The sequence below is a fragment of the Plecotus auritus genome, assembly GCF_963455305.1.
Source record: "Plecotus auritus genome assembly, chromosome: 4".
NCBI lineage: Eukaryota > Metazoa > Chordata > Mammalia > Chiroptera > Vespertilionidae > Plecotus > Plecotus auritus.
The window spans coordinates 5,049,419-5,077,349 of NC_137775.1; the positions used below are offsets into that span (position 1 = coordinate 5,049,419).

Sequence of the window (27,931 nt, forward strand, 5' to 3'; positions counted from 1 at the left end):
CAAAATTGAGATAGGATTAACATGAAATGGGTTCATCAAGGAAGGTGTCTGTATCCTTGTGGGATCCAGATGCCTGCTTCTAACAGGTGTTGTTAAAATAACACTAACAAGAATGAAAATTCAGTTAATTCATAGTACTGATGAGTAGCTGTACAAATAAAAATGAGAAAATGAACTATAGAATTTAAATCTCCACTGTGTGTCTATCTGATCAGTGGAGCAACCCTTCTTCCCAGAAAACGGCGTCACTTCAAATAAGAGAGCAGACAGTGGGTAGCAGGAAAAAGGATAATGATCCAATCTTCCCTTAAACCACATTTCCATTGAGTGCTATACTCATAGCTGGAATGAATGAACACGGGACGTGGGTTCAGGCAATGATTTATATCACCCAGGTTCTCAGAAGGGATTCAGTCATTTAGCAAAAGGTTAGCTTTTGGAAGAAACAAATCAATTATGTTTCCTTCAAGTTCTTATACTCCAATATCAAGGTCTTAAAACAGTATTCACAAACCTAAATTTAGAGATATTCAGCATGGCCCAGGACTAAACAAGTTAGAAATATCAACTGGAGTTAGTGGTTAAAGAGGTTGTAGTGCCAACAAGCATGAACGGAAACCAAGTACTTAATGAATAATGAGTACATACTGTTGTTTTAATCAATCTATTAAAAACATAACTCTCTCCAGAAAGAATTTAGAGCACTTTATAAGAAGTGTACACAGCTCTGGCCAGGTGGGTCAGTTGGAGTGTCGTCCTGTACAACAAAAAGGTTGTGGGTTCGATTCGCCATTGGGGCACATACCTAGGTTATGGGTTCAATCTCTAGTTGGGGTGCATATGGGAGGCAACCAACTGGTGTTTCTCTCTTCTCCCTCTTCCTCTCTCTAAAATCAATAAACGTATCCTCAGGTGAGGATTAAAACATAAAAAATAATAAAAGTGCATACAAAGTAAAATATTATTATCACCTTATAAAAAGAAAAACAGTTAAGAAAAAAGAGACAGCAAAAATATTAACACTAAACACAAAATCTTGGCCGTAAGTATGCTTGCGATCAGGGGGAAGGGAGACTCAGGATGTCTTACAGAAATATTATGATCAGAAATGAGGAAACGGCCTACTTATCCAGGAGAGACAAGTGTGTTCCATATTATTAAATTCTGAAAAGATTTCAACATTGCAGCAATACGGGGGGCCATCAGATGAGGGAAATGATGTCTATGACAATCTCACATGAATGTACAATAGGACTTACACTTATTTCCTATAGCAAACATGAATAAAATTTAACATTAAAGGGTAATTCAGTGAAAGTGATTTCTTGAGGCTTGGAGAATATGGTCCAAAATGTGCTATGCATCAGAGAGGTGTCTTTCCCATTCTTCCTAAAAAGCATGACTCTCCATCAAACTAGTTAGCAAACAAGATAAGGGCCATACAGCATGCACTAGTTTCCCTGCCTCCCTCTATTTACCCGTGTAATGTTGTCACCTGTCCCTGTCATTCCTTTGGAGTGACAGAAAGATAAAAACCAGGATGGGAAAGAAGACCTCACTTTTTAGGCTGATTCTGTAAATAAGGAAATTAAGGCAGGACTTCAACTTAGAAGTCCAAAGTCTAGGAGTCCAAAGTCTGAATTACCTCTCGGATACCAGTAAAAAGCATGGAAACAAATGAGATTCTGTTTCTTTCTCCTTCTGCCTTTTTGAATATCCTTCCCAGAACATCCCAAGCTGCGGCAGCTCTAACTGGCTCCAAGTGATCGTCCATTTCCTTCCTACTCATCTACTCAAAGCACAGGGAGCAAAAGAATTAAAAGTTGCTCCCCCCCCCCCCTCAGATTTAATATATCTGCTACTGTTTCTTTTCAAATAAAATATTTTAAATATAAAAACCAATTATTGATCCATACATCTGTCCATCTATTCATTCAGTGAACAAACACTGACTGCCATACATCATAGCCTCTGTGCTAAGCAGTGAAAAAACTAGGAATGAAATACACCTTTGCCTTTCTAATTTAGATGATAAATGACTGTGTTTCTCTCTCCCAATTTAAACAGCTAAAATGTGCACTGCACGATAAAAGTGCACCTTTCACATATCATTAGAATGTGAGATGATCCCCTGCTAACCTAAAGATGGCTCGGGGCCTCACCTCTAATACAAAATCATATCTTCAATTAATCGCCCGACGATGGCCACCTTCCTAAGGACAGCTGGGCTTTCAGCTCTGTCCTCCCAACCAGCAGGGACTGTGCCAACAGCTCTCGTAGCTACAGAGGCACTGGGGAAGCCATTTAAGGGGGAAATCAAATTGTGCAGGGACTCCTCCTGACCATGGCTTTCCCCCTTGGTGCAGAGCGGTTTCTAATTTAACTGAAGAATGTCTCTAAGAAACTAATTTCCATAATAAAAATATAATCTACATTCAAACAGTCCCTTACTCCAAAAAGCTAAGAAAATAAATTCCTGGTGAAAAAAAGATGACTTTATTTTTCTATTTATTTTTTTTAATATCTTTTTATTGATTTCAGAGAGGAAGGGAGAGGGAGATAGAGATAGAAACATCCATGATGAGAGAGAATTATTGATCAGCTGCCTCCTGCACATCCCCTACTTGGGATCGAGCCCACAACCTAAGTGAGCATGTGCTCTTGACTGGAATCGAACCCGGGACCTTCCAGTCCACAGGCTGACGCTCTATCCACTGAGCCAAACCAGCTAGGGCGAAAAGATGACTTTAAATAACCAGGGAGGAAAAGGTAATAAATGACCCGTGTAAAGTATCAAAAATAAAAAAGAAATTCCGAAAAAAAAAAAAAGACACAATGGCATAAAAGCATAGTACTGTGCACTTGGCATGGCTTCAATTATTCATTTTATAATATACAAGTTTTCCTTTTTTTTAAATGCATTCATACTACATTGGGCTTGCTACCACAAGATTAATGTTATACTATCGTTCTAATTAAAATTCACACTGAGGCCTACTTCTCAACAACAAATATTCAAGTTGAGAAATAAAAGTAAATGAAAGACTATGTAAGAAAAATATGCCATTTTCTCACTTACTAAATTATCAAATTTGATTCCCCAGCTACTGAGAAAGTGAAACCCTTACATCTACCGTCCTGTCTACCCACATGGTAAACACCTCACATCTAGTCTGGTCACAGAGAAGCATCACCTAATCCCTAGCACCATCTGAAATAACAGTCCTCTGGTCTAGGAGTGTGACTTTCTAGGGAGACGTTCACATGCTAAATTCCAAGCCAAGCAAGGATCAAGTGTTCACAGCTGCATGCTGCATCTGAGAACCTTTGGACGAGAATGAATAGGTCTGCTGTATGTCTCAGCAAGATCACAGGGGGACCCACACCATTCTAGGGGTGGGGAAGGGAGACAGGCCAAGGATACTGTCCCGGTTATGCTAGTGCCAAATGACTGAGCTGGGAGAGGGAGAGTCTCCATTTTTCTTTTTTAACATAATTATCTAAAATTAACACTAATGAAGTTATTTGAAACTAAGTTTTGTACCATTTAGGCCATGTATTAAAGATGATCATCATGCCGGGACAGCATGGCTCAGTGGTTGAGCCATCGACCTATGAACCAGAAGGTCACCGTTCAATTCTCGGTCAGGGCACATGTCCGGGTTGCAGTCTCGATCCCTGATGTGGGGTGTGCAGGAGGCAGCTGATCAATGATTCTTTCTCATCATTGATGTTTCTATCTCTCTCTCCCTCTCCCTTCTTCTCTGTAAAATCAATAAAAATATGTATATCTATATCTATACTAATAAAAGGGTAATATGCTAATTAGACTGGGTCGACTGGACATCTTCCAGATGTCCAACTTCCTTCCAGACAAAGCCACGGTGGTGGGGGCTGAGGCAGAGGCGGTTAGGGGCGATCAGGCCTGCAGGGGAGCAAGCAGTTAGGGGCGAGATCAGGCCGGCGCCGGGGAGCAAGCAGTTAGGCAGCAATCAGGTCGGCAGGGGAGGGCAGTTGGGGACGATCAGGTCGGCAGGGGAGGGCAGTTGGGGGCAATCAGGTCGGCAGGGGAGGGCAGTTGGGGACGATCAGGTCGGCAGGGGAGGGCAGTTGGGGGCAATCAGGTCGTCAGGGGAGGGCAGTTGGGGACGATCAGGCCGGCAGGGGAGCGGCTAGGTGGCGATCAGGCCAGCAGGCAGAGGCGGTTAGGGGCAATCAGGCAGGCAGGAAGGTGAGTGGTTAGGAACCAGCGGTCCCAGATTGTGAGAGGGATGTCCGACTGCTGGTTTAGGCCTGATCCTATCCCAGTTTGGAAAGGGTGCAAGCCAGGCTGAGGGACACCCCCCACCCCATGCACGTATTTCATGCACCGGGCCTCTAGTATATCCTATATAATAAAAGCCTAATATGCAAATTGTCCCCTTGACCGAGAGTTCTGTTGGAAGTTCGACTGATTGCTATGATGTGCGCTGACCACCAGGGAGCAGCATGGGACATGGTGGGCACTGACAATGCGGCCCTGGCAGCGGGCGACAGTGGAGGTGCTGCAGGCCCTGATGGACCCCGATGAGAGTGGGACCAGGGCAGGATGGTGGAGCAGGTGAGTGGGCAGTGCCAGGCCAAGGCGGGTGCAAGCCACTATTGCCAAGCGGGGGCTGATCGCCCCACTGATCCAATCACCCCGCTACTGGGCTCCCAGATGCCGAGGGAGCCGTGCGGGGGCCCGATGCCCCGCCAATACGATTGCAGGGTCACCAGCTGCGATGGCAGGGGGTGGGGCTGCCACCAGGCTCCCTCAGCACCTGGGAGCCAGGCGGTGGGCAGCGGGGCGATTGGGCCCCGCAGGCGGCTACTAGCCGGGAGCAGCAGGGGCGGGGCCACCGCCCGGTTCCCAGGTGCTGAAGGAGAAAGGGCAAATAGCAATATTAAAATATTTCTTCTAATGATTTCCCTTTCAATGTGCACGAATCCATGCACCGGGCCACTAGTGTATATATAAAGAAGCTCCTCATGGATGCAAATAGAATATCATATACTTAGGCTAGGAAGTATTTTCTAAACATATTAATACCCACTCTATGATTTTATTCCCATGACACTGAGATCAGAATATAACAGAGAAGGGAAAAGAACACATCTTTCTGCCATACCTGGGCTAAATCATGTTGATATGTAAATTAACAGTATCTTTAAAAAGTTTCAACTAGATGGTAGAAAACAGACACAAGATTTAAATTCTAAATAATTATTACTTGTTCTACATTATCAAAAACCATGTCCAGTCTTCTGCCCCCTACACCCCAGTCTAAGTAAAGAAAAGCTAACCTCACCACACGATTCCCTAACACAGATTCTGTGATCTATCTCCTCACTTTCACCAGTCCTGGCATGGTGCCCTCCACAAGTATTTGTTCAACTAGCTGTTTTAAAGTCGGGTGTGGGGGCAGGAATCAGCCTGGCTGGTGTGACTCAGTTGGTTGGAGTGTCATCTGTGCACTGGAAGGTCAAAGGTTTGAGTCCCGGTCAGGGCACATGCCTAAGTTGCAGGTGTGATGACCAGTCAAGGCGGTACGGGAGGCAACCGATCAATGTTTCTCTCTCACATCAATGTTTCTCTTTTTTTTTCCTCTCTCTCTCTCACTCTTTCTCTCCCCCTTCCCTCACTAAAAAAAAAAAGGGGGGGGTGTCAGAATAAAATATAAATTAATTAAGAATCAGAATCAAATAAATACTTGCTGGCATCTATTAGAAAACAAAATAAAGTAATAAAACAGGTACAACAATCAAGAAGAAAAAGCCTTACTGTCACAGCAATTTTCTTCTAAACCTGATGATATAAAATTTTCTTAAATGAAATCAGACAAAAAGTTATCAACATAAAATCCTAGGAAAGTCCTAAGCATATGTCTTTAAAATTAAGATTTCAATCCATTCAATCAACATAAGCATAATCACCATCTTTTAGTTTCAATAATAAAAACATCTTTTGCAAAGTGCTGGATCATTTCACATTTAAAGCAAGGGGCCAAAAAAACAATATTTTATTCTACATTTCCCCTCTAAATTCTTGAAAACGTACTATATGAAAACCCCTGAAGGAAAATGTCAGGTGCTGGACTTGGTTGGTTCTTTATGAAGCTATCATGTCAATACAGCTCACTATCCTCTAGACCAGTGGTTCTCAACTTTCCTAATGCCGCGACCCTTTAATACAGTTCCTCATGTTGTGGTGACCCCCAACCATAAAATTATTTTCGTTGCTACTTCATAACTGTAATTTTGCTAACCATAAAAATTATTTTCGTTGCTACTTCATAACTGTAATTTCACGACCCACAGGTTGAGAACCCCTAGCAGGGTTGCCTAAGACAGTGGTCGGCAAACCATGGCTCGCGAGCCACATGCGGCTCTTTGGCCCTTTGAGTGTGGCTCTTCCACAAAATACCACGTGCGGGCACGCACGTACAGTGCGATTGAAGGAGTACCCTAATTAAATTAATAACAATGTACCTACCTATATAGTTTACAAAATTTGGCTCTCAAAAGAAATTTCAATCGTTGTACTGTTGATAATTGCCTCTGTTGACTAATGAGTTTGCCAACCCCTGGCCTAAGACTATCGGAAAGCACAGATATTTACATTACGATTCATAACAGTAGCAAAATTACAGTGATGAAGTAGCAATGAAAATAATTTTATGGTTGGGGGTCACCACAACATGAGGAACTGTATTAAAGGGTCGCGGCATTAGGAAGGTTGAGAACCACTGCTCTACACTAAGACTGGACCCCTTATAGAGCTCAAAGGAGCTGTGCTGCGAAGACAGACACTACCCTTCTAATACTTCATTTAAAGCAGTGGTCGGCAAACTCATTAGTCAACAGAGTAGCAAACCGCGGCTCGCGAGCCGCATGTGGCTCGCGAGCCGCAGTTTGCCAACCACTGATTTAAAGCAAATAACAGTGCAGTCCACTTGATTGACAATCAACAGCTTTAAGATCCCTTGAAGCTCTGTCACTCCACGCCTGCTCCTGCCTCTGCCTCTTGCTGAGAAGGACACACACAAACTAGGGCCCCAGCATCAAAGGGCGTGGGGAGCTCCAGAGAGTAGTGGGGAGGGCTGACAGGATGGTCTCTGAGTGGAGAAAGCGGAGTTTGAGATGGCCCAGAAAGACCACAGATCTTACTGCTGCCAGAAAAAGAAAAGGGACCTTTCTGGTACCCACACGCCTGGGACTGTTGCAGGAAACAGTGGGTAATTTCAGAGTATCTGCTTCGCTGAAGCAAACACTCACAGCCTGAGGATCATCCGAGGTGACCTAGTATCAGATCTGTATTCAAGATGTAGAGCAACAGCTTCCACACAAAAGCCAAAAGTTATTCTCCAGGCCACCAGAAAGTCACAAGCCTAGTGTGACACCAACACAAGATCCTGCACAACACACACTGAGCTCTCCCACAGCTGGAAAAGCAAGGGAGAGCAGGGAGGAGGGGGTGTGCTGGCCCCCATGGCCAAGGCCAATCCTTGCTCCTGGTGCCCTAGTACAAACTTCCCCGATTAATCCACACACTACATGGTTCACGTCTGTTGTCAGTGGACTGTTCATAGCTGTGACTAAATAATTCTAAACAAGTAACATCATAAGCATTACCGCTGCTCCACAGGTAGTCCCTAAAAGTCATTTTAACCCGCAATGGACTTGGCTCTAACCCCAACAGTATTTTCCCCAGCTCCCTTCAGTGTCCGAGAACAAATCTCATTTCCCTGACCTCCCTGACTGCGGGCTGTTCTAGGAGACATTCAGGACCGAGAAAAGCCAGGGAAAGAAGATTTGTAGGTTCTAGTAACTGAGGCCCTCTCTATTGCTAAGAGAAACACCTCAATACTTTTCCAGAGAAAGTGCTCTTTACACCCGTCACTTCCTGTTACTCCAAGTTTTAAAACGAAGATCGCTGTGGGAAGGGGATCCTATGGCACAGTTTTGCAAGGTGGGCCCATCTTTATTGGTTTACTGTCACTGTCTAAATCAGGAGCTTAGGACCACAGAACAATTGAAGCAGTCATTAATTAGGGTCATGTTTACACTCCCACTGTCAACTAAGAACATGTTGTTTAGAAGAAAGGTTTCCCTAGTCCATTACAGCTGTCACTCCTGCTCAGTGAGGGATAATGAGCTCCAATCTGGAATGTGTGGATGGCTGCTCCGACATCTCACAGCAGGGGCCCACCCTCATTCAATACTTCCACAGAACGACGGTTCTTTGGAAGTCGCAGAGTCCTAAGTAAGCTAATAATTTACTGTCCTCCACAACTGAACTACAAACAAGATCTTTTTTTTTTTAATTTCTTTATTGATTAAGGTGTTACATATGTGTCCTTAATTTGCTAACAATAATTGGCTGTTTACTAAAATTAGCACAAATTCCATCATTTTGCTTACTACATAAATTCTCATGAGGCACATTTCCTTGAATGCCCATAATGAGAGAATTGGTCACTGAAGAAAGTAAAAGAATTTGCCATTAAAGTAAATATACATCCAAGGTGGTGAGCCGCGGTTTGCCGCTCTGTTGACTAATGGTTTGCCGACCACTGGCCTAGAAGAATCCCTAGGGACAGTGACAGAGCTGCAGGGAGATAGGGAGGCATCAAGAAGCAGCTAAAGCCTGGCCAGAGTGGCTCAACTGGTCGAGTGTCATCCTTTGTGCGGAAAGGTTGCCGGTTCGATTCCCAATCAGAGCACGTACCTGAGTTGCAAGTTCGATCCTGGTCAGGGCACTAGGGAAGGCAACCAATCGATCGATCGATGTTCCTCTCTCTCTCTCTAAGCATGTCCTCAGTGAGGATTTTTTTTTTTTAAAAAAAGAGCTACAGAAAGTCATGGCTCACCTTTCAGATGTCTTGACTTGGTGGTGTTCAATTTGTAAATCCAAGCCAGGAGAATGAGTGGGTGAGAGTTGGATTGGGGCTTTAAAAGTCACCTTATCCAATAGCCTTTCACAAGCAGGGACATGGCCAAACACACTCAGGCTCAGTCCCTCACCATGCGCGAGCATTCCCCTGCCTGGATCCTTTCCACCATCCACAAAAAAGCCAGCATCACCGTGGTTTTGGCAGCAGTGATCTCACAAGGCTCCAGTTCGGTGGTGCATGAGGAGAAAGGCTAAGTTGAAGAGTGGAGTAACCAAAACTGCAGATGTGAGTGTCCCGGGACTCTTGCAGTCTGTGTTCCAGAGGTGGCAGAACTCTGCAAGCACTCCACAGCTTTGCGGGGGGGTTAAGTCCCATTCTACGTAAGATTCAGCTCCTCGGGAACTCAAAACACATTTTCCAGCTGGTAAATGGTAGGTGTCTAATGCAGCCTAAAGTTGAACCTGTATTTCTTTCTTTCAACAAATACTTATTGAGCTCTAGCCTCCATGGAGCTGACATTCCAATGGGGCGAGGGGGCCAACAACAAAAGGGAAGAGAGAAATGACGTTACTGCCACTGGCGATCAGTGCTGTGCAGAGGGGAAGAAGAGCCCTACGAGGGTTGGTGAGGGAAGGACCTCTGAGAGGGGACTGCAGTGGAGACCAAGGAAGTGATGGAGAGCTGGGGTGGGGAGCTTCCCACTGCCAATGGCTCAACAGGGTTAGGAGGCAGGAAAGACTTCGGTGGGGCAGACTGGGAAACAAGGGCATAAGGTAAGGTTTGGGGGAGAGGAGCTTGTAGGCCACAAAAGGGAGCTTATATCTAATTCTGAGTGCTGTGGGAAGCCACAGAATAGTTTTCAGCATGGACTGACATGTTCTGGTTTTCATTTCAGGACCAGTATGGCTGGGATGCAGAAGAGATCTGGGAGGGCACTAAGTGAAAGCAGAAAAACAGGCAGAAGGCTGTTGCAGTGATCCAGGGCAAGCGAATGGTGGCCTGAACAAAGATGCTCACTAGACAGAGGGAGAAAAGAGCAGCCTGGAGATACGTCTTGGCGTTAAAATCAGAACTTCTGATGAACTGAATGTGGGAGAGGAAGTAGAGGAATCGCTTCCTTGTCTGTGAAATGGGGACAAACACAGTAAAATGCAGTATTGGCACAATGCACATGCTCGGTCTCTGTGGGACTGTACTCCCAGCTCCACCACCACTTACCGGCCAAGGGATCCTGAGTGCTGTGGGGAGTAACTGAATCTCTCAGTGTTTAAGTTGCGGGCATTATATGTCAACCAGGGATAGTAATAGTATTTACCTCATGGATTTATTGTGAGAATTCAATGAGTTAGTATTGATAACATGCTTAAAAGAATGCCTGGTATGTACTTGGAGCTATATAATCTACTCTTATTACTATTACTATTATCATCTTCTATCACATGGTTGATTGAGTTAATTCATGTAATGCCTTTAAGGAAGTGTCTGGGACATAATAAACTCAACAAATGTCAGCTCTTATTGTTATCATCATGAATGATTGCCAGTTGGTGGTGGCAATAACTGAGGTAAAGAACAGGATAGACTAGGGGATTGCTATGAATAGGGCCTGTGGAAACAGTTCCATTTGAAATGCTAAGTTTGCATTGTCTTTGAGATATTCAAATGTCACGTCAAGTAAGAAGTTGGTCACATGAATCTGAACCTCAGAGGACAAGTCTGGACTAGAGGTAGTGACTTCAGAGTCACCACATAAAGATGAGTTCACTACAGAAAACGGTGAGTCCGTGAGAGAGAATGAAGACTGAGAAGAGGGTGTAGTGTTGAGTCCTGTGGAAGCCCGCCATCCCAGGTCAGGCCAAGGTAGACCTTAGACCAGCCGTGGGCAAACTACGGCCCGCGGGCCGGATCCGGCTGTTCTATCCGGTTCTCTTGCTCTCCCCTCCGCTCCTTTACTTTGAATTTATATTAGTTCACACAAACACTCCATCCATGCTTTTGTTCCGGCCCTCCGGTCCAGTTTAAGAACCCATTGTGGCCCTCGAGTCAAAAAGTTTGCCCACCCCTGCCTTAGATACTTAGAAATATTCAAAGTGATGAACAGCAAGGACCTACAAACAGGATTACCCTACTACCAAGATTACTCTACAACCTACAACCAAAATTACTCTACCCAGCAAGAGCTATCATTCAGAATTGAAGGTCAGATAAAGAGCTTCACAGACAAGAAAAAGCTAAAGGAGTTCATCACCACTAAGCCAGTATTACATGAAATTTGAAGGATATTCTTTAAGAAGAAAGAAAGAAAAAAGATAAAAAATATGAACAATAAAATGGCAATAAATACATATCTATCAACAATTGAATCTTAAATATAAATGAACAAGGAATCTAATGAACAAAATAAACTGGTGAATAAAATACAACCAGAAGCATGGAAACATAGAACAGACTGACGAATCTCAGGGAAGGGGCGGGGAGAGGTAAACCAGAGAACTTATATGTATATATGCATTACCTATGGACACAAAACGATAGGGAGTTAAGACCTGGGGCGGGGTGAGAACCGGGTGAAAAAGGGAGACATCTGTAATACTCTCAACAATAGTGTTTTTTTAGTTCATATACAGATTTTTGACTGCTTGGGGGGCAGGGTTGGCCTTCTTAACCCCCTCATTGTTCAAGGGTCAGCTATACAGAACAAATAGGAGCTATTAATACCACTACCTTATACTGAACAAAACTTCTCAGCTATTAAGATCACAGTCATTTCTGGGGCAAAAAGGAATAATAATAAAAAGAAGAATATGATGGTGAAAATGTTGGTGACCACTGATAACTCCTAACTCAAAATTTCTTCTTCAGGATGCCTGAAACACACCTCCCACCCTAACATGACAGCATTATGAGTCTCATGATGGCACATGAAGCTCATTAAAAGCTAGGGGAGAAGGCTTGCTCCCCTCCTAGACTATAACCCCCCTGAGGGCAGCATCCATATGATTTAATGACAGCCTATCAGCCATTGTGAACTAATCCTTTCACACTTACCCCCCTTCCTCCCAAACTCCACTCCCCAATTTCCAATTTAGAAATTAAAGATTACCCCCCTTCCTCCTAAACTCCACTCCCCAATTTCCAATTTAGAAATTAAAGATTCTAAGTTATGTTCTGCAATACTTTAAAAGTCCCTGGTGTACAGTAAGTCCTTTCCACAACCTACCTACCCCCACCCTGCCCTTTCACACACCCTTTGTCTCACCTAAAGCAGACTGACAGATTTTCAGATGTAGTCTTCCAACAGTTTCCCCCAGCAGATTCATTCTCACTGGTTTCTAACTTTAAAATCCAACTTTTCTGAACCTTTTAAAAAAAACTTTGGGAGGACAGTTATATCTGAATCAGAGCTACCCTTCCAAAATTTCTAAAGGGAGAAAAAAACAACACATACACACAAACCCAAAAACCGGAAGTCCAAGAGAGAAAGCACATGCACTTTTTATGTGAGTTAAATGTTTGTTTCTCTGCCCTTCCTCCGAAGTGACACAAGCCTGAGGCAGCTGGACCTAAATAGCTACTCACTTGCCTAGGATTCAAATCTTTCCAGATACCACATAATAAGCAACAATTAATAACAAGACAAAATAGGAAAGACCAGAGATTACCAAAAATCTGCTTGTATTAAATAAACCAATTACAGTTTATGTTTACAATCTGCTGGTATATATAAACTCTGAGACAAAAGGGAAGGCAGCCTCGAAAGTTGCCACAATTAAGCTCAATGGAGGCTGGAGTAAATTAGTTCTAATTCAGAGACTTCCTCAGTGAAGGATCCAGACTTTCAGGAAGAAATTTGCAAAGCTTAGGAAGGCTTAAAAAAAAAAAAAAAAGAAGAAAAAGGGCAAGCATCAAATCAACAGACGATGTGTTAATTTTAGCTGCAAGAGTCCAAAGTGAATAGTGACATAAGGAAAGCAGCCAAAGGGCACTCAAGCCAGACATGCTCACTGAGTGCCCAGCACAGGCCCAGGCAAGGGCTGGGCTAGCATGCAAAGTCCATTGAGGTCCACCACCAACCCAGGAGCCCCTGCAGAGTGAGAGAAGAGTGGAGAATAGATGTATTTCCATACTATCAAATAAAGCTGTAACTATGGGCCAGCAAAGTGCACTGGCCATAACTGAGAGAATCTTGAATGACTAATCCCTGGCAACATAAAGCCAGTGTAGGATTTAAGAAGATGATGCAATAGCAAAGCAAAAAACAACAGAGAGCTCAAACTTGAGCCAAAGAAAGAATTTACTGACTTGAAGTATACTGAAAAGAACATTCAAATAATGACATAGAAACAAACCAAGTATCCATCAACAGAGGAAAGGATAAGCAAAATGTGGTATATCCATACAATGGAATATTTCACAACCTGAGGAAGTGTGGACAGAAAGGGACTCTATAATACATCTAACCAAAAGCAACCTCACAGGGTGATTCGATCTTATATGCTTACTTTCACCTGGGCAGGTCGCGGTGGGTAGTCACACCTCAGGCCTATAACTTCATAAGTAAATAGTTATCTTTGCCTTGAGCAAGCCTTGTCCATTGCTTTTGTGCATCTAAGATTCACACACCTTTGAATGCCTTTTTCAGACCCTGGGAAGCAGAAGCATGACCACCGTTCAAGAGAGCACATGATCTTGTTACTTATCCTGTAATCCAATCCCCACCTTGCTTTCTCCCACCTTCATGTAATCTTCCTTATATTCCCTCCTTAATTCCAAATACATAAAAGAAACTGAAGACTGTCATTATGGGAGGCATTTTTCTCAGTCTGTTGAGATCTTGCTTCCAGGTGTATCCTCTGTTTGGCTCAAATAAACTCTTCCTAAAAATTTTCTACAGATTTGGACAGTCTTACATTAGCAAAAGGAAGGACATTCTGACACGTGCTACAACATGAAAGAACCTTGAAGACATTGTGTTAAGTGAAATGTCTTCAAAAAGATAAATACTGTCTGATTCCACTTATATGAGATACTCTGAGTAGTCAAAATCACAGCCAGAAATTATAATGGTGTTTGACAGGGATTTGGGAGTGGGGTGCATTGTTTAATGGGTATAGACCAGTTTTATAAAATAAAATAAAATTTAAATATCCCAATAATAATCCAGGATAAAGTTAAAGCAGGGTTTACAGAAATAGTAAAAGGTTCAGAACTGGGTGGCAAATTCAAGAAGAAGTAAGTGAAATTATACTGCCTAGGTAAGGAAAAAGTCTTAATGCTACAGATTAGAATTAACATATTTAATAGATAAGAATGTTCTATATTTGGCACTTGCTATCTAACTTCATAATAATTAACCTGTTCAAAAACCCAGATTATTTTTTCTACATCTGTCTAGGCGCGCGCACACGCACACGCACACACACACACACACACACACACACACACACACTAGAATGGGCTGTAGGAATACACAATAAAGGAAACAAACCCTTCAAAAGACCACAATGGCAGTCCAGTGGCAGCAGCAGTTACCGGTATAGCTCCACAGCCAGACTGTCTGCAAGGGTGCGTTAGCCTGGGCCAGCCACACTCCCAAACGGGGGTGACCTTTCTGTGCCTGAGTTTCCTATAAAGTAGGATTGTTGGGAAGACTAAGTAAAAATATAAAAAGTACCATAATTACCTGTCTGCCACATAGTTATAATTGCTCAATAAATGTTAGGCATTGCTGTTATAATTTTATTTATATTCTAACCATTAAGCAATTTAAAAAATCTGGAATAAAGTAAATTAGTATAAGGTTATGTAGCCGTAGCCACGTTGGCTCAGTGGATAGAGTACTGGCCTGTAGACTGAAAGGTCCCAGGTTTGATTCCGGTCAAGGGCACATGCCTGGGTTGCAGGCTCAATCCCTAGTAGGGGATGTGCAAGAGGCAGCCGATTAATGATTCTCTCTCATCATTGATGTTTCTCTCTCTCTCTCTCTCTCTCTCTCTCTCTCTCTCTCTCTCTCTCTCTCCCCCCCCCTCTCTCTCTCTCTCTCTCTGCCTTCTTCTCTGGAATCAATGAAAACACATTTTTAAAGAAATTACCAGGCTATTAGTAATAGAGTTAATATTTGATATCTGATGCCAAGACCCATACAATTTTCCAATAAAAACTGTGTTGCCACGATTAACAGTAATTTCCACTCCACATCCGTGTAGCTTTGGAATAGGAAGGGAAAGCTGTGTATACTTATTTGATGAGAATAAAATGATATATGAATCTAGGCTAATTCTATTCTCATGGACTCCAGAATTTCTAAAGGAAACAACAAATGACCAAAATCAAATTTAATGTTAAAATGACAGAATCACCAATAAGAAGAGCCTTCCCAATACTCTGGTCACTCAGCACTGGAGTGCGATGCCCTCACTCCAATTCTAGTCCATCTTTCCAGAAAGCCCTTTGGCAACATGCAGAAAGTCATTAAAACCAACAAAGCTAAAGGCCGCCTGGCTAAGGTAAGAAGTAACCAAAGTTGTACACCAACAAGTTATTCAATGTCACTCTAGAAATTCTAGGAAGTGTACTATGACGGGAGGCGGGGCGGAGGAGGAGGCGGATAAAAGGAAAGAACCAAACCATTATATTAATTTTTTTAACATTTTTTAAAATCCTCACCGGAGGCCATGCTTAGAGAGAGGAAGGGAGACAGAGAGAGAAACATCGATGTGAGAGATGTGCCCCAACTGGGGGACGGAACCTGCAACCTGGGCACGTGTCCTGATCAGGAATCAAACAGGCAACCTTTGGGCGCACAGAACTATCTGATGTTCAACCAATGGAGCCACTCCGGCCTGGCTATATTTAAAACTAGAGGCCCGGTGAACGAAATTCGTACACTTGTAGGGGGGGGGTCCCTCAGCCCAGCCTGCGCCCTCTCGCAGTCTGGGAGCCCTCGGGGGATGTCCGACTGCCACGGAGGTGGGAGAGGCTCCCGCCACTGCCGCTGCGTTCGCCAGCCGTGAGCCCAGCTCAGGACTTCTGGCTGACTGGCGCGCCCCCTGTGGGAGCGCACTGACCACCAGGGGGCAGCTCCTGCGTTGAGCGTATGCCCCCTGGTGGTCAGTGTGTGTCATAGCAACCGGTCGTTCCACCATTCTGTGTATTTGCATATTAGCCTTTTATTATATAGGATTATTATAGGATAATACAAACTTCTATCTGGAAAACTCAACAGAATTGAATGAAATTAGTACTATTACAGGAGTTCAGTAAAATAGAAAAACAAAATACGCAGAATAAATTCTAGATGATGAATGAGTCCTATGTGTTTACTATTCCCTCTCCTAAATTCCCATTAAAATGAACAAATAAATATAAAATTTCAAAAAAAAGCCTGCAGAAAACAAAGACAAGTACCAATGATGGGCCCCTGAGGAACTCCTAAAAGACATGGAGCAGATGGGGTAAGATTCATAGAAAAGTACCAAAGAGCTTTACTTCAGCCAGGCAACCAGGCAAAGGCAAGCACACCACCCTCAACTAACGGGCTTTAGGCCACGACTGTCCACAATGGCCCAGTGAGGAAAACGGGACCTTAGCCTGGAGGGTCCTCTTATGCGCATCCACGGGCAGCAAAGCAACCTGCGGTTAATGCTGGGCTACCACAACAACAAGCTGCCTGGCCAGGGAGTGACGTCCCCTAATGATCTTCAAGGCTTACATTAGATGGCCACAAACCGGACACAGAGGCCAAACAGACCAACAGCAGAAAGGAGGGAGGACAGGACATCAAACTGAGCATCCTCTTCTGGAACCCTCTTAGAGCCTCACCTTCCCTCAGTCTAACAACTGTCTAAAAAGCATGGGAAGGCTGCCTTGGTTACTCTGTATGAACGCAGGCCACCTTCTCTTAGCACTGAGTTGCTTAGGTTTTCTGTATGACATGTTGACATGCCAACCTGGATGTAAGGCAAGAGTAACATCTTTGAGGGCAAGAGTCACATTGTTCACACTAGCTCTGTACTCACAGGCATGCCAATGATGGATATCAATGAAAACAGGAACAGAGATAACAATTCTTCCCCAGCATAACCACTAGGTTTTATGAAAATTACTAGAGGCCCAGTGCACAAATTCATGCACCAGTGGGGTTCCTCAGCCTGGCCTGCGGGATCAGGCCGAAACCGGTTCTCTTGACATCCCCCGAAGGGTCCTGGATTGTAAGAGGGCACAGGCCAGGCCGAGGAACCCCACCGGTGCACGATAGGGGCTGGGGAGGGACGAGGGAGGTTGGCCAGCCAGGGAGGGACCGCAGGAGGACTCCAGGGTGTGTCCAGCCCATCTCGCTCAGTCCCGATTGGCTGGACCCCAGCAACAAGCTAACCTACCAGTTGGAATGTCTGCCCCCTGGTGGTCAGTGCATGTCAGCAACTGGTCAACCAGTCGACTGTCTGCCCCTTGGTGGTCAGTGCATATCATAGCGAGCGGTTGAGCAGCCTTAGCATATCATTAGCATATTACACTTTGATTGGTTGAACGGCCGGCCGGACAACCGGACACTTAGCTTATTAGGCTTTTATTATATAGGACAGTTTCAGCACTGAACATGTTTCATTCTAGATTTATATAGTCTGTTCTTGTTTTTTAATCTGTATTTTTTAATTAATGTTTAGAGAGAGAGACATTGATGTGAGAGCAAAACATTGGTCGACTGCCTTCTGCATGACCCCCAGCAAGAATTGATCCCTAAACCCAGGCATGTGCCCTGACCAGGAATAGAACCCACAACCTTTCGATGCACTGGACGACACCCAACTGACAGAGCCACACCGACCAGGGCTGTATAATCTGTAATCAGCCCATAGACTCTTTTCTTTTTTTAGTATATTTTTATTGATTTCAGAGAGGAAGGGAGAGGGAGAGAGAGAGAGAAACATCAATGATGATGAGAGAGAATCATTGATTGGCTGCTCCCCTACCTGCCCCCCACTGGGGATCAAGCCCGCAACCGGGGCATGTGCCCTTAACCAGAATTGAACCTGGGACCCTTCTGTCCACAGGCCGACACTCTATCCACTGAGCCAAACCAGCTAGGGCAGCCCATAGACTCTTGAATACTGTCTTGAGATTAGTTCTTCAACTACTAGAAGCTCAATCATTTCTGATAGCATAAACCAGTGGTTGGCAAACCCATCAGTCAACAGAGCGGCAAACCGCAGCTTACGAGCCGCATGGGGCTCACGAGCCGCAGTTTGTCGACCACTGGCATAAACCATTGCATTATGCTCTCTCATTGAAGTAGCACTCTGCTAAATGAGATAAGAATTCTTTAATGGCCCTTCCTCACTAAACTATGGCAATTTATTTATTTTTAAAGGCATTTTATTACACACACCTAAATTCTCTTCAACTGAAATTCAACCTAAACTCTAACTCAGCAAATAGCAAACAAAACTAAACATCAGCATTTGTATAATCCATTCAAAATAAGGATAAAAAAGTAGATGATATCTATTACATCTTTATTTTAATAGCCCCAATTAGAAGCAACCCGAATACCCAATATTAATCAAACAGTATTCAAAAAAGTATAATAACCCAAGTATCTATTGACAGGTAAATGGATAAATAAAATGTGGTATATAAATACAATGGAATATTATTCAGAAAGGAAAAAAAACTCTGATGTGCTACAAAATGGATGAACTTGAAGACATCATGCTAAATGAAATAAGCCAGTTACCAAAGGACAAATACTGTGTGACTTCAGTTATATGAGGTCCCTAGAGTAGACAAATGCAGAGACACAAAGTAGAAGGTGGTTGCCAGGAGCCAGGTTGTGGAGGGAGGAGGGGACAGAAACAGGAAATTATTATTTAACAGCTACAGTGTTCCAGTTTGGGAAGACAAAAAAGTTCTGGAGATGGATGGTGGTGATGTTTGCACAACCATGTGAACGTTCTTAATGCTACTGAACTGTACACTTTAAAATAGTTAAAATCGTAAACTTTATGTTATCCTATATAATAAAAGCCTAATATGCTAAGTGTCCGGTCAACCGGTCGGCCATTCAACCAATCAAAGCATAATATACTAATGATATGCTAAGGCCACTAACCGCTTGCTATGATGTGCACTGAGCACTAGGGGGCAGATGCTCCAACCGGTAGGTTAGCTTGCTGCTGGGGTCCAGCCAATCGGGACCAAGTGAGATGGGCTGGACATGCCTTGGAGCCCTCCCGCAGTCCCTCCCTGGCTGGCCAACCTCCCTCGTCCCTCCCTGGCCCAAATCGTGCACCAGTGGGGTCCCTTGGCCTGGCCTGCACCCTCTTGCAATCTGGGACCCCTCGGGGAATGTCAGAGAGCCGATTTTCGCCCGATCCCAAAGGCCAGGGTGAGGGACCCCACTGGTGCACGAATTCATGCATCAGGACTCTAGTATCACAATAAAAAGTATAATTATGAAGACCATATAAAAACATGAAAAATGCATATGCTTTGTTAACTTTTAAAAAGCATAGAGGTGTTTGTAGTCTTGATTATAACTATGAGAAAAGAATCCAAAAGAATGCTTTACTTAAGAGTTCTAATAATGGTGGAGACTTCAGGTGATTTTCCTCTATTTTACACATGGACTGTAATATTTTGCTGATCTTTAGGTTTAAATTTTGAGACCATCAAAAACTGACACACTACATATAACAACAAATGAGCAAAGCTAGGGTAACCACAAAGCTCCCTACTTATTACTCCTTTCTCCATTCATACAATCCTAAATGTGGGGCCTAACCCTAACCCAGAAACTGATGGGGAGCTCTTGGTGCCCAGAGGGTTTAACTTTAATCAAATAAACAGTTTTCTCTTATCTTTATTTTCAAAGTTTAAGAAACTCACTTCAGCCAGAAGCATCTATCCACCTGACTTCCTTCTGAGTCACTGTTTTTAAGTTACGTCCACTCTATTGTGGGAAAGGCTGGGCTCTAAATAAGTGTATAAAGTTATCACCGATCCGGAGGCCCAGTGAGCGAAATTGCGCGAGACCCAGAAACACGCCACACTGCGAGACTGAGACCCGCTGCGCCGCGAGACCCATCCATGCACTTCCTGGTGACCGGTCACTTGGTCGTTACGGCATTACGGCCCGTGGCTTTTTATAATATAGGTAAGACTTCTTTTAAAAACAGTGAGCAGGGAAAGTGAATGGGGGAGAATCTGCCGAGGAATCGGAAGCCGGGCTCTGACTGGCCCAGCTAGGTAATGGCTGGGAGGCCTCGCGTGGTGCACAGCTCCTCCCAAACTCAGTTTCCATCTGGAAATGGATGACTATTTGGTCCCCCTTTATCACATTTATCAACAAATAAATGTCAAAGGTGACATTTATAAAGAACGCTCTGACGAATGTGACATGCTTTACAAACTAAAAGGTGGCGACTTATCAAATTTACAATATTAGTTTTCTGTCTTGTCAGAAGGCATCACATAAAATGACCCTATATGATCTTTTTTCTGTTTTTACATTATAACTTCTAACGTCATTTTGAAGGTACTGATTTTCCCCAGTCCTCAGAGCTCTCTGGTTCCGCATTTTTAATGAGAGAGATATGGTTCAAGATAGTCTGTTTAAGACACGACATTTCTGGGGCACCCCCTATGGTATGTAGAAAGAGGCCCACATAAGGAGAGAAAGACCACATGGGATAAAGGGTTTCCCACAACCTCAGTCAGCACTACCAATTTTCATTCTACAGCAGGGCTCTTTCCAGACTACTTTAGAATGCCGCCTGGCTTTTATGTCCTTTAAAGCAGTAATGAATGTTTCCTACCATTGCGAAGGTAGGAAATTTAATAGAGTGAGGGGCATAAGAAAGCCTTCCAGAGGGTCTTCCATTGTAGCAATGTTTATTCAAGTGCTAATCTGAAGTCCCCTCAGGTCCAGTAGTAAGTCATACTTCCAACACAATCCACATGTTCTGAGGAAGGAAAATGGTTTGAGTTTTAATTGTAAATGCATATTAAGTCAGATAGGTAATAAACCACTTTTATGACAAATGTGCAAATAAAGTAGACGCTGCACATCTGAGAAGATGACAAACCAACATATCCGTAAATTCCCAAATTCTCAAATGGCACTAATTCCCAGAATTATCAGACCACTCTTTCTTCAACTTGCAATCACTAGGTGATATTTTCAAATCTCCTTGGATTACTGCATATAGGTTCACAATTCACACAGGGTTTTCAATCCAATTTAATTTCAATTCACAGAGGGCTCTCAAATTCATACAGGGAATCTACGTGTGTAACAGAGGAACTAGTAAAAGAGGAACAGCTACTTCTCATCACCTCAGAAATCAGTGGAGGGTGTGATCGCCAATGGACTGGTGACCCTGACGAGGTAATGACAGCAGGGAAGGCAATCCGCTGGTAGCCTTTGATCTAAGAGAATGTGATGCAGGAAGATTCACATTTACAAAGTTCAGTTATGGATTTTAGAAAAACTTTTATAACAGGATTCCTTCTAAGAACAGGAATCCCGTGCACTTAACATATAATCTAATTTAAAAAATGTTTATACTTGGGTTTTCAGAAATATATCTCCCACATCAAGTTATTGTGCTTAATTAAATTTTGGCCACAATTTCTCTGAGTTTAAACAATGCTGATATGGAAATAGGCTATAATTTATTTTACTAAAAAAGAAATTTAATTTAAAAAAATCATCCCACAATTTGTTTAGCAGTTTCCTCTCTTCAATTTACTTGGTAATAGTCGGGTTTGGTTTAGTTCTGGCTTTCTTGTTTTGCTTTGGTTTCATTTCTAACGCGAAGCTTAGCTGCTTTCACAGCCCGGGTCCTTCCACGATTCTACCATTAGGGTTGTCCCCTACACTTTTGCAAACTTGTAGCAAGATATCCTAACTTACTTATATCCATCCTCCCCATTCTTACAACGGGAGCCACCATTTTCTAGGACCACTCATCAGTTCTTACCAGAATTCCAGAATTTTCTAGAACACAGAAGAAACAGTTTCTCTCAAGACATTGGAGATATATATTTTTTTTTATTATTTTATTATTTTTTTAAGGGGAGAGGGTATTGCTAGCCATTCTGCCACATGGACTGAGGAGTTAAGGAACTGATCTGTTCTGAGGGAAGCTCAGAGATGGGGAGAGAGAGTAAGGAAAAAGCTTTCTAGGCCTGTCCATATAGTGTTCCAGTCTCTGGGTGTGACCTAATGCCCAGCTATGTCCCTGCCCAGATTCCAGTAGACAGCCCAGAATCTTCCCCATGAATTCCTTTTTTGTATAAGTGAGTTCGGTTAGCTCTCTTTTACGGGTCACCAAGAATCTCCTAACTAACTAAGGGCTCTACAGTCCTTTCTTTTCACTGAAAGAGGCAAGATGTAGACGTACAGGTGGGAGGTTGGAACCCAGCAGGGGCTGCAAGCCAATAAGAAGCAAGCAATACCTCAGAACCCGCTTCTGTGGCAGGGGCTGAACAGAGTAACTCCGACCTCACATCCTCACCAGGCCACTGCAGGCCAGCTCTCCTAGTTAACCTACGTAACAACGCCAGGTTAAAGGGAGGTGAGCTGCTCTCTATCGCACAGCCTGGCTTTAAAGTACAGTATGGAAGAGAGCAAGCAAAGTTTCCAGATACCATCGAAACTCACTGTGCCTGGAAGGCAGAGCTTCCCAGGTCCAAGAGCAGCAAAACAAACCCAGGGAAATGTGGGCACAGCAGCTCCACCTCACCTAGTCAACTTCCCATATGGAAAGAAAATAAACTCAAGCTTAAAACCCAAAGGGACATCACATTAGACAGAGCATGCTGATGATTTTTTTATACATTTTGGTACACAAAGAGGAAGTATCCACTATTTTTTTTACATACAGTCAGCCCTCCATATTCGCGGGTTTCACATCCACAGATCCAACCAACTGCAGATTGAAAATCCCAGCAAGTTCCAAAAAGCAAACCTTGAATTTGCCACACGTTAAGCACTACACTCAATCTATACAAACAAAGAGATATGTAGGCATACCCTGCTGTAGCCTATCCCATATAATAAAACCCTAATATGCAAATCGACCGAAGGACAGACAACCGGTCACTATGACGTGCACTGACCACCAGGGGGCAGACGCTCAACGCAGGAGCTGCCCCCTGGTGGTCACTGTGATCCCACAGGGGGAGCACCTCTCAGCCAGAAGCCAGCTGCTAAGGATCCCTCAGGGGATGTCCCCGGAGGGGTCCCAGACTGCGAGAGGGTGCAGGCCGGGCTGAGGGACCCCTCTCCCCCAGTGCATGACTGTTGTGCACCGGGCCTCTAGCATACAAATATAGGTTATATGCAGATACTACGCCATTTTACATAAGGAATTTGAGCACGTGTGGATTTTGGTATCTGTGGGGGTCCTGGAACCAATCCCTGCAGGATACCAAGGAACAACTGTACATAAAAATACTTGGTTAAAACACCACCATGATGGTTGCACAACAACATAAATGTACTCAATGCAACTGAACTTTATAGTTTATGAATGACTGAAATGGTAAATTTTTTGTATATTTTACCACAATTAAAAAACAAACAAAAAAACACACACCATAACACAATAAAAGTGTTACAGAGACCGACTAAATCTCCATGGCAAGCACTATGCACGCTGTTACATGTGACAGTCCTATAAACACGTGTTCCCTTGCCATGGGCAACTCAGTACAGAACTAGGCTGACTTCATGGGAAGAAAAGACTGTGGTTTTGGGGATGGGGGCTGTTGAACCCAAGCAGCTATCTTCTGAAATTAGTAATAGTCTATTTCCCCCCACCTCCCAGTACCTGATCAGCATGGTCTTAACATTACTAATTCCTAAGTATTTCAACATAAACTCCTCCGAAGTCACTGCTGGTTTCCTATCAGCCACAAACAGATGGCAACCCAGAAGAGTCCTGTTCCCATCATGCCAACTTGGCGGGAGGCTCACCTGCTGCCACCTGAAACACAGATCCCTCACACCTGCACGCAGAAGGCTCCCAAGCACAACTAAAATCCTGCCCGGGTGCCCATTGATGAGCATCCTTAAAAGCATGGGGGGAAGTCTCATTACAACTCCACTAATTAATAAACACAGAGAGGGACCACATCACGTCCTGATATAATTACAGGAACGCTGCGCTCCCACTGCAGTTCCACTCTATGGTTGAGGCAGGTTCCCCGCCTGACAACACTGGGATGTAGTCCAGTTTTCTAATATATCCATATGTATGAGAATCAGAGCACATCTTATTATAGCAAACCCGGAGAAAAACCTTTGGAGATGCTGAAAGTTCAATTTCAGACACATTACTACATCCTTAAAACTTATTTCCAATGAAACCATCCATTCTGCTTTTATAACACCAATGTGGATTTCTTGCTGCAATCTTTTAACCTAAATGATCACACATTAAGAGAATGACAGACTGTTCACAAATTCATCTAAGTTAGAAAACATAAAACACGTCACACACACACTCACACACACGAAGGGAAGAATCTAGATTGTTTGCTTCATCAGATTCCAAGCAGAGGTGCTCCTCTGTACTCTCTGGATATACCTGTTAACTGTCAGAGCCTTAACCCCTGACTGCTCCTTGCCTGCTCAGCAAATCACACTTGACTCTGGAATGCTTAGCCAAGGTGTTCTTTAGCAGGGACAGCTTAACTTAACTATCACTCACTGTACCCCGGCCACACCCCGGTACTGAAACCTTTTCTTGCAATGAAGACCGAATTCTTAAAGCTGGGATACAAGGCCCAGCGTGAAAAGGGATCTCCTCCCCAAGGCCTTCGCAGTCCTCAGGGAAGCCAGCTCTGACCCCGTGACTAGATCAGACTCTACCTTTAGACCCAGCACTTCTTCGTGGGAAATGCCTTGGCCTTGGTTTCTTCATAAAACAAGAAAATGTGTGCTTGACATAACGTGCAAGGTTGCTGTGAAGACCAAATGAAGTGGCATAGGTGGGAAAAGGCTTGTAAACTAAGTGTTACGTATATGAAATCACTGATATTACTTACCATGGAAGAAGTTACATGCCAGAGGAAAGCTCTAGGGGAAAGGGCTGACTCCCATTTGTAGGTACATCTCCTGTAAAAATCCTATTTCCACTGACTTGCTTGTGAGGTTGGAGGCTCTCCAGTAGGACCCACCGATTCTAACAGTTGGGAGGGACTGTAACATCTCTAAGAAACTGCCTTGCGGGTCTGTAGAAAACCAAAGCTAGTTCCTCTTTTCTGCCCTGCACTGACTGACCGCTCCTCCTCAGGCACGCACAGCAATCATACTCGCACTGCTTTCTACATGGAAGGGGGAGGGGAGTCCAAGTCAGAGAAGGTTAAGAAAGTTAAAAAGCGTTTTCAGTGAGGAGAGGGAGACAGATTTGAATGCACAAGTAGAAGCTACTGGTCACCCATGAAAAAGCCCAGCCCAACTCACATTAATGATTATGAGTTGTGAAGCCTGAGATTGTAAGTACGGAGGCATCTAAGGCCTCGCTGCTAATGCCATTTTTACCAGGCAGTGCAGGCATGACATCACCAACATGGCTTCTGTTCTACCCAACTTCCTGCCTGGCCTCCCCACCTCTTACTTCTGTTCATCTGTCTCCATTTAGGCAAGGGTAGAGATGGGCGAGCAAGCCAGAGATTTTCAAACTTATCTAAAGAGTAAGACATGCACTTATCTGCCCTAGCCGGTTTAGCTCAGTGGATAGAGCATTGGCCTGCGGACTAAAGGGTCCCGGGTTGGATTCCGGTCAAGGGCATGTACCTTGGTTGCAGGCTCCTCCCCAGCCCAGGTCCTGGTCAGGGCTCCTGCAGGAGGCAACCAATTGATGTGTCTCTCTTACATCGATGTTCCTCTCTTTCCCTCTCTCTTCCACTCTCCCTAAAAATCAATGGAAAAATATCCTCGGGTGAGGATTATCAACAAAAAAGAGTGAGACATGCACTTATCCATGCCAACCACATGTTCTTCTCCTTAGATACACACCTTCTTATGGCAGTAAAGGCAGAAAACTGGTCCTGGGGTGAAAGTGAGATACTTGGGTTTACTCTGATGTGAGCTCCTCACCACGAGGGAGCCTTTCCCTCTAAGACTTAAAAACCAACAACATACCCTGCTGTTCCACTCCGGCAAAGGAAGAATGAGGTAACAGTGTGAGAGCCCTAGGAATCACGATGCATGAAAAATGGAGGCAGACACTGGCAATTCGGACAAGTTCCCTTTGGTCCTGCAGACAGTGCCACGGACAAGATGGACACGTCCTAGGGGCAGATGTGTCCAATAAGACCAAAGATCAAGACTCCTTTCCATGTGGATTACATACTCTAAGACTGCCATGCTCTACACAAATGAGTGTTTTGAGTACAGCTGCTCTACAGAGCGTGCTGCTTTGCCACTGGTGGTCCAGCCTCTTTCAGTCCACCATGTCTGACGCAGTGTGGTTTTCCGGAAAAAGGACATCCGTGGAAAAACTGGTGAAATCTTAATGAAGTCTAGAGTTTAGTTAATAACAATGCACCAATGTTAATTTCTTAGTTTTGAGTTATGTTCTATAGTTACATAGGACGTTAACATTCAAGGAAATTGGGTGAAGAGTATATGGGAACTTTCTGTACTATCTTTTGCACTTTTTCTGTAAGTCCAAAATTATTCCAAAATAAAAGGCTCTACTTAAAAGAGGAGAGAAGGAGAAGGGAAAGCAGGGAAGGGGGGGAGGGCAGTGCAGTGAAGGAAGGGGAGGGAGAGGAATGGGGAGGAGAAGGGAAGAAAGTGAATGGAAGAGGGGAGAAGGGTGATAAAATATCCAGGGGAAGACTTTCAAACCAAACCATCAAAGTAGAAGCTATGGAAAAAAGACTGATGGACTCGGCTAATAAAAAATTTAAACTTTTACACATCAAAATATGTTATGAGCAGAATTAGAGTTGAAAAGCAACCAACAAACTGGGAGAATATTTACAACATACACACAAGAAAAGGGTTAATATCCATAATAGAGTCAACTTTTTACTGAAGGGGGAGGGGCTACATGCCGAGATGCTCTATCTGCTACACTGCTTCCTCAGGGGTCAAATCTATGACATGTCCAAACTCAAATTCAGTGCCCCTGGAACCCCATGCTGTTCCCTTCCCATCCACTGATTCCCCCTCGCCCGGGAGCCCTGCTGGAGAAAGCAGCGCTTCAGTGTAGCTTCCCCAGAGGCAGCTCACTTCTGCTAAATCTGTTGACTACTCCTAACCAAAGTCCCCTTCTAGAATCCAAACTCTTGTCCTCTTTGTGAATCCAGCATGTCGAGCTTAGCTGGTTGGTGCCCACAATAGTGGAAATAAGTCAAACCACAACCAGAAGTGGGAGTCCCAAGAAAAGACTAAGATGTGCAAAGACCTTGCATGTCAAACTAGACTCAAATTTCGGCACTAGTCACTTGGGTAGGCAGAAAAAAGAAAGCAGAAAAGCATTCGCCACAGGTGGGGAGTCCCCTCCCACCTGGAGCCCCATTTACATGGATTTCTAGAGAAACTTACCTATTCAAAGAATAAGTATCTTACCTTTTATTTTTGGATCACTTACTATTTTAATTGAGGAAATTAATTATTCATGTAATAATAAAGTACTTTTATTGGTAGGGGTCTACAAGTTTCATCAGATGCTAAAAAAGTTTCTTTAAAAGCAAATATAAGAAATGAGGTCAGATTGAGGGTGAAATAATTGGGGGTCTGAGAATAAGCCCAGGCGCTCCATATTAAATTATTTAAGGAAAAAGTAAAGTCTCCCCAGGACGTCCTCCCCTGAGGACACCATGCACTCAGCACTTCAGGAATAGCAGGTTAGAAAGCAATAGTTATCATCCCTAGAGCAATTAAATTTTGAGTACACCTTGAATTTGACTTGTGAATTTACCTCAATTTACTTCTTTTATAATCATTTTTGCTCCTAAACTGCAAATCTTTTGCTAATATGAGTGCAATAGATTGG

At 43.7% G+C, this 27,931-nt stretch overlaps 1 protein-coding gene across 2 annotated transcripts in view; it reads right to left on the minus strand.

The window, feature by feature from the left end:
- Window positions 1-27,931, minus strand: part of TULP4 (TUB like protein 4) — a 149,998-nt gene that overhangs the window by 114,401 nt on the left and 7,666 nt on the right. Inside the window, exon 1 of one of the 2 annotated variants that reach the window (XM_080666166.1) lies at window positions 8,892-8,983. The exons of the other annotated variant lie outside the window; for it this stretch is intronic. The gene's annotated coding sequence lies outside the window, so the exon portion shown is untranslated. Of the gene's footprint in view, window positions 1-8,891; window positions 8,984-27,931 lie in introns of those variants that run through there. 2 annotated transcript variants of the gene reach the window in all.